At 37.8% G+C, this 14607-nt stretch overlaps 1 non-coding gene across 1 annotated transcript; it reads right to left on the reverse strand.

The window, feature by feature from the left end:
• Positions 1-4320: 4320 nt before the first annotated feature.
• LOC112440956 (U6 spliceosomal RNA) lies at positions 4321-4427 on the reverse strand. The gene has a single exon (XR_003028933.1). It is a non-coding gene; the product is annotated as a U6 spliceosomal RNA (small nuclear RNA).
• Positions 4428-14607: the final 10180 nt, after the last annotated feature.

The following is a 14607-nucleotide window of genomic DNA, read 5'->3' on the forward strand; positions in this document are numbered from 1 at the left end:
GCCATCTGAAGTGCTGTGATACCATACTTTAAAAAAAATTGTTCAAGGACACAAAGTTGATTTGAGAGAAGTTAATGAAATTACTACTCTCAGAGCTTCTGCTGAAAAGCACATTTTCATTTCTGGCCAATCTACAGCTTTAGATTGGCCAGCTTTAGAAAGGGAGTCACTTGAGAAAATGTCTTAAGGCAAAAAAAAAAAAAAAAAAAAAAAAAAAATCCCCATGGGAGGAATAAATGTATGTGTCTTCTATAAAAAAAGTTTCCATCGTTGTTACTTTGTGGTCACCTTGACAAGAACAGTAACCACAAGCATTCATTTCATTCTTTACATAATTTTATTAACTTCAGGCATGATGTATATAAGCTGCAACTATCTATTTAAGCAGATCTCCAAAAATAAAAAATAACACATATACCCTTTCACCCAGAAATTCCACTTCCTGGGATTCATTCTTTCTATATAAATAAACCTGACCTTGGGTTAACTCTCTAGTTCTGTTCCCCTGGAAACCTAATAAAGGTGAATGTCGACTGTGTTACCAGGTAACAGTACCTAAGAAAAAAAGACCTCCTGATATGCCTCTAAACTTGGGACGACTGCAAATGAACATGAATACCTGTTGGTAAGCCACAGTTTGGATTTGGACTCCCCTGTGTGCAGTCTATGGGTATGTCCCCTATGGGATCTGGAATTTAGATCTATGAAACTGTTAAAAAAGATATTGGTTCCTATTTGGGACATGATCTTTCTAAGCCAGGCTGGTTCTCCCATCTGTCTACTGCGGTCTTGTGCTCTGGTACTTGAGCTGCACAGGAAGGGAGAGAGGCACAGATGACAGCCCCTCCACTGCTATGTGGAGCACATGAGCAATGCCTGGCTCTACTCTGCTGGCATGCTGTGTGTTCCTTCTAACATCCGTCTCTAAGGGAATCTATCCTCAATATGGCCTGATTAGGTCCTGTGGGTTTGACTGCTTAGTTGAATCTAAAAGCAGCAACTGAAACCCCACCCTGGGAAGGCAAGGTATCACAGATATGAATAAGTTGCTCATTACATTTTCTAAAATACAAAATTTAAGACATAGTTGTTCATTAACACAGAACTGACACGCTACATTCATATAGAAAAAAATAAGTAGATCCAAGTATACAGTTTATTTTGTGAAAGGATGTGTTTCTGCGATGTGACTGAGCTCATGTGAAATTAGTAAATAAGGGAATGGCATCAGTATAACATGGAATCATGTTGGTTCATTGATTTTTTCCCTGCATGTTATTATCTTATGATGAAGCCTAAACACAAACTATACTAAGACAGCCAAACACAGCAATACAAGAATGCTGTACTGTGTATAGTGTGTGCTTACTCCATCTGCTTTCTGTTTGCTCCGTGTAGCCAGTGGCTCTGCCTGGAAGTGTTTACTGTATGGTTCTCACAAGTCTACGTACATTTTACCCTTGTCCCCATTACTCAGATTTACAATTCCCCATACAGCTACCATGAGTTATTGTTACTGCTGATGTTGAAGGTAAAGAAATACTAGAGCAGCCAGGTGAGGTGGTACATGCCTGTAACCCCAGAACTTTGGGAGGCTGAGGCAGGTGGAATGCTTGAGCCCATGAGTTTGAGGTCAGCCTGGGTAACATGGTGAAACTCATCTCTACTAAAAGTACAAAAAGAAAATTAGCTGGGCGCGGTGGCACACGCCTGTAGTGTCACCTACTCAGGAGGCTGAGGTGAGAGAGTCACCTGAGCCCAGGAGGTCAAGGCTGCAGTGAACCGAAATCACGCCACTTGCACTGTAGCCTGGGCAACTGGAGTGAGACCTTGCCTTAAAAAAGAAAAGAAACGGAGAGGGAGAGAAGAGAAGGAAAAGAAAAAAAGAAAAGAAAAGAAAAGGAAAGGAAAAGAAAAGAAAAGAAAAAAATACTACAGTAGGCAGGGTGCAGTGGTGTGTACCCGTGGTCCCAGCTACTTGGGAGGCTGAGGCAGGAAGACTGCTTGAGCCCAAGAGTTTGATGCTATAGTTTGCTATGATCATGCCTGTGAATAGCTGCAGCCCTCCAGCCTGGACAACACAGTGAGGTCCTGTCTCTAAAAAATAAAAAAAATTAATAAAAGAAATACTAGATTAGATACAGGACTTCATTTATTGGAAATCTGATGTATTTTTAAACTGAGCTCATAGTTCTACATGACTTACTTGTTTCTGTTAGTGATCTGTTTACTTGTTTTTCCCACAAGTCTTGTTATTTTTAGTGTCCAATTTTGAAGAAAAAGGCTTTTAGGAAAGCATACATTGCATTATAGCCGAAGCACCTATAGTGCCTTGGAAAAAGTGAAAAAAGTTGCATAAATATGTGAACCCATTAAAAAATAAACAATTCTGTGTGTGTTTGCACATACATACATATATAACATTTATGAAAAACATATACCAAAACTTAAAGAGTGATTACATCTGGACAGTGGATCTCAAGAGCTGAAGGGGTAAAGGGACAAAACATTTGTAACCTGTTTGAATAACGTTTGCCATAATTATGAATTATTTTATTAAATAAAGTCTAAAATTTAAAAACTGAACTCTAATAACCTTTTTTCCCAATGGTTGAGCTCAGTGCACTTACCACCTTGATTTTCAAGTTCCATTCCCTCCAGAACTGGACAATTAAAATGTTTTCGTGCTTCCTCCTAAGAACCAGAAGAAAAATCAGAAGAAAATATGGTACAAAAGTACCATAAGATAATGGCAAACTTTTCATCACATAAATATAAGTTAACATTAAAAAATTACTTTCTTGAAAAAAGAATTTCTTTTTAAAATATGGTTTTTAATATAATTAAATATTTTGATGCAGTCACGCTTCTCTTTGCTAAGAAATTACTTCTCTTAGTATCTTTTCCTCTCTGAAGATTTTCACTTTTGTACCATATAGCTAAAAAATGTTATAGACTAGTATGATTGACAGCTGTAACTCATGTTAGTAACAATTTTACAATTTTTTATTTTTTATTTTATTTTAAATTGACAATTTATAATTGCATATATTTATAGAGTGATGTTATGATTTATGAACAACATGAAGTAATTACATCAAGCTAATCCATCATTTCAAATACTTATTTTTTGTGAGAAGCACATTTTAAATTTACTTTCAGTTTAAAAATGTGCAATACACTATTAATGTATTTTTAGTAGAGACAGGGTTTCACCGTGTTAGCCAGGATGGTTTCGATCTCCTGACCTTGTGATCTGCCCACCTTGGCCTTCCAAAGTGCTGGGATTACAGGTGTGAGCCACTGCGCCCGGCCACAATTCACTACTATTAACCACATTCACCATACTGTGCAATGACCTCAAAAAAAAAGAACAAAAATGTATTACTTCTGTTTGTGATTTTGTGCCCTTTGGCCATCATCTTACCATTTTCCCCAACCCCCAGCCTCTAACCACTACCCTCTGCTTCTGAGTTCAATAGTTTTAGATGTCACACGTAAGTGAAAACATTAGGTATTTGTCTCCTTGTTCCTTTTTTAGCATCATGTTCTCCAGTTTCATCCATGTTGTCACAAATGACAAAATTTCCAGCCTTTTTAAGGCTGAATAGCATTCCACCGTGATAAGTGGTGCCAACTTCCTATGCAGTTCAATATCTGTGTATAGCTGTTGATTTCCCCATAACTTAGCTATTCATAGCCTACTGTTGACAAGAAGCCTTACCAATAACATAGTCAATTAACACATATATTGTATATTTTATGTATTATGTACTGTATTCGTACAATAAAGCTAGAGAAAATGTTATAAAAAATATCATAAGGAAAATATACTCACTATTCATTAAGTGGAAGTGGGTCACCATAAAGGTCTTCATCCTTGTCTTCACATTGAAGAGGAAGAGTAGGAGTTGGTCTTGCTGGCTAAGGGGTGGCAGAAGTGGTAGAAGTCCACAAATAAGTGGACCTGTGCAGTTCCGACTTATGTTGTTCAACGGTCAATTGTATATAACCCGTTTTCTTTACCCATTCATCTGCTGATGGACTGTTAGGCTGATTCCGTAACGTGGCTATTGTAAATAGTGCTGCAATGAACACGGGAGTGCAAACATCTCTTTGACAAACTGGTTTCAAATCTTTTGTGTAAATATGGAACAAGGATTGTTGGATCATATGGTAATTCTATTTTTAGTTTTCAAAGAACTTCCATACAGTTTTCCACAATGGCTGTATTAATTTATACTACCACCAACATTGTACAAGGATTCTCTTTTCTCCACATCCTCACCAACACTTGTTACCTTTTGTTTCTTTTCTTTTTAACATACGGAATGCTTCATGAATTTGCATGTCATCCTTGCACTGGGGCCATGTTAATCTTCTCTGTATCATTCCAATTTTAGTATTTGTGCTGTCAAAGTGAGCACTCTTGTCTTTTTGATAATAGTCATCTGACAGACATAAAATGACATCTCATTGTGGTTTGAATTTGCATTTCCCTAAGGATTAGTAATGTTGAGTATTTTTTCGTGTACCTGTTCATAATTTGCATGTCTTCTTTTAAGAAGTGTCTATTTAGGTCCCTGGCCCATTTTTTAAATGGGCTATTTGTACACAGTTTTTTGCATTCCTTATATATTTTGGATATTTTTTCTGATGTTTGGCTTGCAAATATTTTTTCCCAATTTGTAGACTGTCTCTTCACGCTTTTGCGTGCAGCAGCTGTCCCCTTTGGCGTGCAGCAGCTTTTTTGTTTCATGTAATCCCATTTGTCCGTTTTTATTTTTGTTGCCTGTGTTTTTATGGTCCAATTCAAAAACTCATTGCCCAAACCAATGTCATGTAGTTGTCCCCTTATGTTTTCTTCTAGTAGTTTTATAGTTCCTTGTCTTATGTTTAAATATTTAATACATTTGGAGTTGGTTTTTGTATATGATGTGAGATAAAGGTCAAATTTCATTCTTCTGCGTATGGATACCCAGTTTTCCCAACACCATTTATTGAAGAGACTTTTTCCCATTGTGTATTCTCAGCACCTTTATTAAAAATCAATTAACTATAATTGATTAATCATAATCAAGTTAATCATAATTTATTCTGTTCCATTCATCAATGTGCCTACTTTTATGACAGGAACATGAAATTTTAATTATTATTCCTTTGCAGTATAGTTTGAAATACTACAAAACTAGAGGCATCACACTGCCTCAATAGCTTTGTTCTTTTTGCTCACGATTGCTTTGGCTATTCAGGTTTTTTGGGTTTTTTTTTTTTTTTCAATCTTTCATTTTTTTTTTTATACTTTAAGTTCTAGGGTACATGTGCACAATGTGCAGGTTTGTTACATATGTATACATGTGCCGTGTTGGTGTGCTGCACCCATTAACTTGTCATTTACATTAGGTATATCTCCTAATGCTTTCCCTCCCCCCACCCCACAACAGGCCCCGGTGTGTGATGTTCCCCTTCCTGTGTCCAAGTGTTCTCATTGTTCAAGTCCCACCTATAAGTGAGAACATGCGGTGTTTGGTTTTTTGTTCTTGCAATAGTTTGCTGAGAATGGTGGTTTCCAGCTCCATCCATGCCCCTACAAAGGACATGAACTCATCCTTTTTTATGGCTGCATAGTATTCCATAGTGTATATGTGCCACATTTTCTTAATCCAGTCTATCATTGATGGACATTTTGGTTGGTTCCAAGTGTTTGCTATTGTGAATAGTGCCGCAATAAACATATGTGTGCATGTGTCTTTATAGCAGCATGATTTATAATCCTTTGGGTATACACCTAGTAATGGGATGGCTGAGTCAAATGGTATTTCTAGTTCTAGATCCTTGAGGAATCGCCACACTGTCTTCCACAATGTGGAACATTTGGAAGTTGTTCAATCACAAACAATGGTTGAACTAGTTTACAGTCCCACCAACAGTGTAAAAGTGTTCCTATTTCTCCACATCCTCTCCAGCACCTGTTGTTTCCTGACTTTTTAATGATCACCATTCTAACTGATGTGAGATGGTATCTCATTGTGGTTTTGATTTGCATTTCTCTGATGGCCAGTGATGATGAGCATTTTTTCGTGTGGCTATTCAGGATTTTGTGTGTGTGTGGTTCTATACGAATGAGGATTTTTTACCTACTTCTATGAAAAATGACACTGGAATTTTGACAGGGATCTCACTGAATCCGTAAACTGTTTTGGGTAGTATGGACATTTTAACAATATTAATTATTCTACTCCATGAACATAGGATTCCCTTTTATTTATTATGTCTTCTTCAGTTTCTTTCATGTAGTTTTCAGTGTATAGGTCTTTTACTTCCCTGGGTAAATTTATTCCTAAGAATTACTTTTCTTGGTAGCTATTGTAAATGAGATTGTTTTCTTGATTTCTTTTTCAGGTAGTTTTCTGTTAGTATATAGAAAATTACTGATTTTTGTGTGTTGATTTTGTATCCTGCAACTTTATTTATTAATCCTCACAATTTTTTTATGGAGTCTCTAGGATTTTCTATATATAAGACCATGTCATCAGCAAACAGCAACTATTTCACTTCTTCCTGTCCTATCTGAATGCCTTTTATTTCTATGGTCAGACTGCTCTAGCAAGGACCTCCAATACTATGTAGAAGTGGTAAGAGTGTTCTTACCACTATGTTCTTCAATACTCTGTAGAATGTAGAAGTGGTAAGAGATCTTGGAGGAAAGGCTTTCAATTTTTCACTAATAAGTATAAGGTTTGTTTTGGGTGTCTCTTATATGGTCTTTATTGTGCTGAGGTACTTTCTTTTTGCACCTAATTTGGTTAGTTTTTTTTTTTTTTTTTGAGATGGAGTCTCACTCTGTTGCCCAGGCTGGAGTGCAGTGGCCCAATCTTGGCTCACTGCAAGCTCCACCTCCCGGGTTCACGCCATTCTCCTGCCTCAGCCTCGTGAGTAGCTGGGACTACAGGAGCCTGCCACAATGCCTGGCTAATTTTTTTGTATTTTTTAGTAGAGACAGGGTTTCTCCGTGCTAGCCAGGATGGTCTCAATCTCCTGAACTCATGATCTGCCCGCCTCGGCCTCCCAAAGTGCTGGGATTACAGGCCTGAGCCACCACGCCCGGCCTAATTTGGTTAGTTTTTAACCATAAAAAGATGTTGAATTTTGCTAAATGATTTTTCTGCATCTACTGAGACGATCATATGGTTTTTGTTTTTCATTCTGTCAGCGAGATGTATCACATTTATTGATTTGCTATGTTCAGCCATCCTTGCATCCTGTGGATAAATCTCACTTGATCATGATGGATGACCTATTTAACGTGTTGTAGAATTCAGCTTGTTAGTATTTTGTCAGAAAATTTTTGTACTTAATGCTCATCAAGGACATTAGCCTGTAATTTTCTTTTCTTGTAATAGCTTTGTCTACATTTGTTATTAGACTAATACCACCCTGGTAAAAAGAGTCTAGAAGTAATCCCTCCTCTTCAGTTTTTTGGAAAAGTTTGAGAGGGATTGGTATTCATTCTTTGTTAAATGTTTGGTGAAATTCAGGAGTGAAACTGGTTCTGGGCTTCTCTTTGATGGTCGACTTTTATTACTGATTCAATCTCATTACTCATTATTGGTCTGTTCAGATTTTTCATTTCTTCATGACTCAGTCTTCAAAGGTTGTATTTGTCTAGGAATTTGTTCATTTCTTGTGGGTTATCCAATTCATTGGTATATAATTGTTTATAAGTCTTTTATGATCCTTTGTGTTTCTGTCATATCAGTTGTAATGTCTCCTCTTTCATTTCTTATGTTATCTGCATCTCTCTAACTAAAGGTTTGTCAGTTTTATCTGTTCAAAAAATCTACTCTGGCCAGGTACGGTGGCTCACACCTGTAATCCCAGCACTTTAGGAGGCCGAGGCAGGCAGATCACTTGAAGTCACCAGTGCCTCCTCTGTTGTGATACCTCTTAGGATCAGTGGTATTATTTCTATAATGAGTGATCATTTTATTTGGTATCTGTATTAGTCAAGGTTCTCCAGAGAAACAGAACCAACAGGATGTGTGTATATATCTATATAAATGTGGAGAAAGATACGAGAGAGGAGGGGAGGAAGAGGTTTCCTTTTTTTTTGAGACAGGGTCTCACCCTGGCCAACATGATGAAACCCCTGTCTCTACTAAAAATACAAAAATTAGCTGGGCATGGTGGCAGGTGCCTGTAATTCCAGCTACTCAGGAGGCTGAAGCAGGAGAACCACTTGAACTCAGGAGGCGGAGGTTGCAGTGAGCCGAGCTTGTGCTATTGCACTGCAGCCGGGGTGACAAGAGGGAAATTCTGTCTCAAAAAAAAAAAAAAAAAAAAAAGTTGCTCAGTATGATAAAACCTTGCTCATTGGGTTCTGTCTGTCCTTTAGTTAGAGATTTCCAGAGATAGGAAGTAGCCCAAGAGCAATGCAGAACTTTAGAAGTCAGACAGCTGTACATAGGCAAGGAAAAGGGGGAGGGAGAATAGCCGTGGTACCCAGATATTTGGCCCAGATATTCTGGATGTTTCTGTGAAGGTATTTTCTTGAATGAGAGTAACATTGAAATCAGTGGACTCTGAAGTAAAGATCACCTTCCATAATGTGGGTGGGCCTTGTCCAATCAGTAGAAGGCCTTAAGAGAACAAAGATTGATCTCCCCCGAACAAGAAGTCGTTCTGCCTTTGGACTCAAACTGCAACTCTCCCCTGAGTCTCCAGCCTGCTGGACTACCCCATCAGATTTGAACTCGCCAAGCTTCCACAGTCATGTGAGCCAAATCCTTAAAAGTTATCTCTTGGACAGGTGTTGTGGCTCATGCCTGTAATCCCAGCACTTTGGGAGGCTGAAGCAGGAGGACTGCTTGAGCCCAGGAGATCGAGACCAGCCTGGGCACATAGTGAGACCTCATCACTTCAAAAAATAAACAGAATTAGCTGGCCCTGGTGGTGGTGCGGGCCTGTAGTCTCAGCCACTCAGGAGGCTGAAGTGGGAGAATCACTTGGGCCCAGGAGGCAGAGGTTGCACCAAGCCGAAACCACACCAATACACTCCAGCCTGGGTGACAGAGTGAGACCCTGTCTCAAAAAAAAAAAAAAAAAGAAAAGAAAAGAAAAAAAAGAAAGAAATCTCTTCCTCCCCTCCTCTCTCATATTCTTTCTCTGTGTGTACATATATATAGAAATATACACACATCCTGTTGGTTCTGGTTCTCTGGAGAACCCTAACTAATACAGGCACCAAATAAAATGTTAAGTCATTACAGAAATAGTACCACTGATCCTAAGAGGCATCACAACAGAGGCGGCACTGGCCTAAAGCACTGGGTAGGATGGGAGCCATGAGACTCATTGCCAAGTTTCCATTTCCTCAGATTTCTCATGGCCCATAGCTTTATTGCACTGCCTTTATATTACTTTTCCTACTATAGACTCTAAAATATTACAAGTTCTTAAATAATAATGATGAGTAAAGAAAGGACCACAATAAAGGAAAAGAACAGATGGCTCATGAGACATGAAGTTCAGTAATACTTACAACAAGAGGCGTTACCAGGAGATAAACAATAATACACAGTGTTATTATCTCGAACATCCCATAATCTCTCCACTGTTCGAACTACTTTATCACTCCATTGATATAATCCAAGACTGCAATTATAGAATTAAAACACAATTATTGTTGCAAATTCACAACTATAAATGTAAAAATATTTATATTTACTGTAAAAACTCTTTATAAATATCAATATGAAATTAAAATATTTGGGAACATCCTGTGTACCAAGTCCAAACAAAGTACTTGATAAGTATTTTCCTTTCTACATTTTGTAAAATTTAATTTTTTGGTTGGGTGCAGTGGCTCACACCTGTAATCCCAGCACCTCAGGAGGCCAAGATGGAAAGACTGCTTGAGCCCAGGAGTTTGATACCAGCCTAGGTAACACAAGAAGTCCTTGTCTCTACAAAAAATTTGAAAACTAGCTGGGCATAGTTGTACAGCCCTGTGGTTCCAGCTACACAGGAGGCTGAGCCAGGAGGATCACCTGAGCCCAGAAGGTTGAGGCTGCAGTGAGCCATGTTGATGCCACTGCACTCCAGACTGGGTGACAGAGCAAGACCCTGTCTCAAAAACAACACAAAATAAAATAAAATAATATAACATAAAATTAGCCAGCATGGTAGTGTGTGCCTGTAGTCCCAGCTACTCATGAGGCTGAGGCAAGAAGATCACTTGAGCCCAGGAGTTCAAGGCTGCAGTGAGCTATGTTCAAACAGCCACACTTCAGCCTGGGTGACAGAATGAAATCCAGTCCAAAAATTTTTTTTTTAATTTATTTTTTATTTTTTGCTGAGACAAGGTCTGCTCTGTTGCCAAAGCTGGTCTCAAATTGCTGGCCTCAAGCCATCTTTCTGCCTCTGTCTTTCAAAGCTCTGGGATTACAGGTGTGAGCCACTGTGCCTAGCCTTGGTAAGTATTTTCAAATTTCATCTTTTCAACAACCCTATGAGATTATCGTCACTATTTTGCAGATAAAGAGACAAAAGTTCAGGGAGATGAAGTAACTTGTTCAAGTTCACGTAGCTAGCACTTGGCTAAGATGACAATGAATTACTTCCTTTTGACAAATGTATTGGATAAAATGAAAACAAGTTCACAAACATATCCAAGTATGTAAGGAAACATAACCAACAAAATGCCATATTAATTTAGTGGGAAAGTAGAATTTATCTAATAACTGTACTGTGAAACTGATTATCCATTTAGAAAAAAAAAGGTTAAATCCCTATTTCACCACATACAAAAATTCCAGAAGGATATAAGCAAAAATGACAGAGTAAAAATCTCTCAAAATTCTCTCCTATCAAAGCAACGAGAAAGCTACCCAAATTGGTGAAATCAACTTTTTAAACTTTGGAAATTAATCAAAGATTTACAGCAATGCAGAAAGCATTTATTCATGAAAAATGGATGAATCTCAGCAGAAACAGGAACTTTGTGGTGCTTTTCCATGCCCTCTCTCCAGCTTTCAGGCAGCCTTGCAAACTGACAGCCCACAATCATGGTGAAAACAAGTAGCCTGACAGCCACTGTAGCAGGCAGAACAGGGTTAATTGGAAAACTGAATTTAAAAACATGATCTAACTATGCATCTACAAGAGACATAGTTTAGACTAAAGAACACAAATAGGTGGAAAGTAAAAGGATAAAAAGATATACTATGTAGGCCAGGTGCAGTGGCTCACACCTGTAATCCCAGCACTGTGGCAGGCAGAGGTGGGCAGATCACTTGAGGTCAGGAGAATGAGACCAGTCTGGCCAACATGGTGAAACCTCGTCTCTACTAAAAATACAAAAATTAGCCAGGCGTGGTGGCACATGCCTGTAATTCCAGCTACTTGGGAAGCTGAGGCAGGAGAATCACCTTAACCTGGGAAGTGGAGGTTGCAGTGAGCCGAGACTGCACCACTACACTCCAGCCTAGGCAACAGAGTGAAACTCCATCTCAAAAAATAATAATAAAATAAAAATAAAAATAAAAAATTAGACGAGCATAGTGGCACACTTTTTTAGTCCCAGCTACTCAGGAGGCTGAAGTAGGGGGATTACCTGAGCCTGGGAAGCTCAACACTGCAGTGAGCCATGATTATGCCACTGCACTGTAACCTGGGCAACAGAGTGAGATCCTGTCCCAAAAAAAAAAAAGTGTAAATCCAGCATAAAGATATAACAATTATAAACATATATGCACCCTACAAAAGAATCCCAAAATACATAAATCAAAAAAGTTTCAAATGGATCAAACCTACAAATGTTGAGAAGCCGAATAATAATTTATTAGAATAAATGTAAGAGAATATTTTTATAATCTTTTGAGGCCTTAAGCAACAAAGAAAAAAACATCTGGGTACAGTGGCACATGACCATAGTCCCAGCTGCCTGAAAGACTGAGGCAGGAAGCTTGCCTGAGCCCAGGAGTTCAAGACCAGCCTGGGCAATATAGTGAGACTCCATCTCAAAAAAAAAAAAAAAAAAAGATAGATGAATTTAGTGATAAAAAACTTAAGAATTTTTCTATACGTGGCAAAAGCATGATAAATGAAGTAAAATGATAAACAACTAGGAGAAATATTTATAATAAACATGAAAAGGGGTATTATCTCTAACTTATAAAGAACTCCTACAATGTGATTAGAAAGGGAAAATTAACCTAAAAGACGGGACAGGAAAATAAATAGGCAGTGTACAAAGAGAAAATGCAAATGGCTAAAACCTCACTATAGTCCTGGAAATACAACAATGAGATACCATCTTTCATCCATCAAATTGGGCTTAAAAAATAAAAAAGATCTATAATATCCAATACTGATAAACTGGTAACAAGAGCATTCATACATGCCTGGTAGGAATGTGCTTTGCTATACCTTTTTTTAAAAAAAATGTAGTATGGCAGTTTCTATTAAAATTTATAGTGTAAACAGATTTTAAATCAGCATTCCCAGTTTGGGAAATCTATCCTGCATAAATAAAAGCACTACTACAAAAGTAACATATTTATCTATTACAGAAAATTATGATGGACATCAATTTTTATTTTTCCCTGTAACCTAAGTCATTTTTTTTCTGGCTTATTCCCTAGACGACTACTGCCATTTTCCCTATAAATCTCTCATTCTCAGCAAAAGAACAGAAAACATAAAGAGGGTTTTCTTCTCCAATATTGTTTTATAAAAATTTCAAACATACAAAACATTAAAAGAATTGTTTAATAAACACCCTTACAATCAGTAACCAGCTCACCTAGATTCTGTAATTAACATTTTGTTATATTTGTTATCACGTATCTGTTCATCTACCCATGCCTTAAAGAGGTTGTTTTTAATTCCTTTATCTGTTTCCATGGCAAGGCAATGTTTAAACATAAATAGTGAACAAAGCCAGCCAGAAAATAAAGTTTTTACCTTATTAATCACTCCAGTCTCTCTTTACCATTCATACTTCAGATTGTTTCCCCAAATACACAGCTTAAAGCCAAATCCAATTCTTTTTATCTGTAACAACTGAATTTATTACTCTATTTAATCTTCACTTTTACTGAAAGGTTTCTCTTTTTTTTCTCTTGAGACAGTCTTGCTCTGTCACCCAGGCTAAACTGCAGGTGCGTGATCACAGCTCACTGCAGTCTCAACCTCCTGAGCTCAACTGATCCTTCGACCTCAGCACCCTGAATAGCTGGGACTACAGGCACATGCAACCATGCTCGGCTAATTTTTCTATTTTTTTTTTTTTTGTAGAAATAGGGTTTTGCCACATTGCTGGGCTGGTCTTGAACTCATGGGCTCAAGCCATCAGCCCACCTCAGCCTCTCAAAGTGCTAGGATTACAGGCACGAGCCATTGTGCCTGGCCAGAAGGTTTGATGCTTTTGAGGAATATGCTCAATGCAAGAAAGCACTGCAAATTATCAGCTTAAGAATGGTTCTTGTGTATGGGTATCTCTCTCCTCCTTACTTACATTGTTATGTAAATATTGCCTATCTCACAAGTTATGTTTTCATAAAATGGCCTCTTATATCCTATTTTGTTTTATTATCTACAATTTCGATGGGTTTGCCATAAAGACATTATTATTTATGGCATCTAATATGCTATGATTCTCAGATTCTAGTCTTGGCACCCTTCTAATAGAGGAGAACAAGAACAGAAATGAAAAATACCTATAATTGGCCAGGCGGGGTGGCTCATGCCTGTAATCCCAGCACTTTGGGAGGCCGAGGCGGGCGGATCACGAGGTCAGAAGATCGAGACCATCCTGGCTAACACAGTGAAACCCTGTCTCTACTAAAAATACAAAAAATAAGCCAGGTGTGGTGGTGGGCGCCTGTGGTCCCAGCTACTCGGGAGGCTGAGGCAGGGGAATGGCGTGAACTTGGGAGGCAGAGCTTGCAGTGAGCCGAGATGGCACCACTGCACTCCAGCCTGAGTGACAGAGCAAGACTCCATCTCAAAAAAAAAAAAAAAAAAAAAACTAGATACCAACAAGAAGAGGAATTCTGGAGACCATACAAGCACATGGAAGTTAGACAATAATATGCTCCTGAATGAGTCAATGAAGATATTAAGATGAAAATTGAAAAATTTCTTGAAACAAATGGTAATGGAAACACAATATACCAAAACTTATGATACACAGAAAGCACTGCAAAGGCAGAAATTTATAGCTGTATGTGCCTACCATCAAAAAAGAAGAAAATCTTCAAATAAATAACTTAAAAACTAGAAAAGTAAGAACAAACTAAATCTGAAATTATGAGAAAAGAAATAAAGATCATAACAAATAAATAAAATTGAAATTAAAAAAGACACAAGATCAACAAAACAAAAAGTTGGTTTTCTGCAAAGTTAAAATCAAAAAACTTTTAGCCAGGCTAGCTAAGAATAAAGAGAAAATTCAAACAAATAAAATCAGAGATAAAAAGGAGGCATTACAACGGATACTGCAGAAATTCAAAGGAGCATAACTTACTACTACATGCCAATAAATTTGAAAACCTAGAGAAACTGACAAATTCTTAGACACATACAACCTACCAAGATTAAACC

The sequence above is a fragment of the Pan paniscus genome, chromosome 11, assembly GCF_029289425.2.
Source record: "Pan paniscus chromosome 11, NHGRI_mPanPan1-v2.0_pri, whole genome shotgun sequence".
NCBI classification, from domain to species: Eukaryota; Metazoa; Chordata; class Mammalia; order Primates; family Hominidae; genus Pan; species Pan paniscus.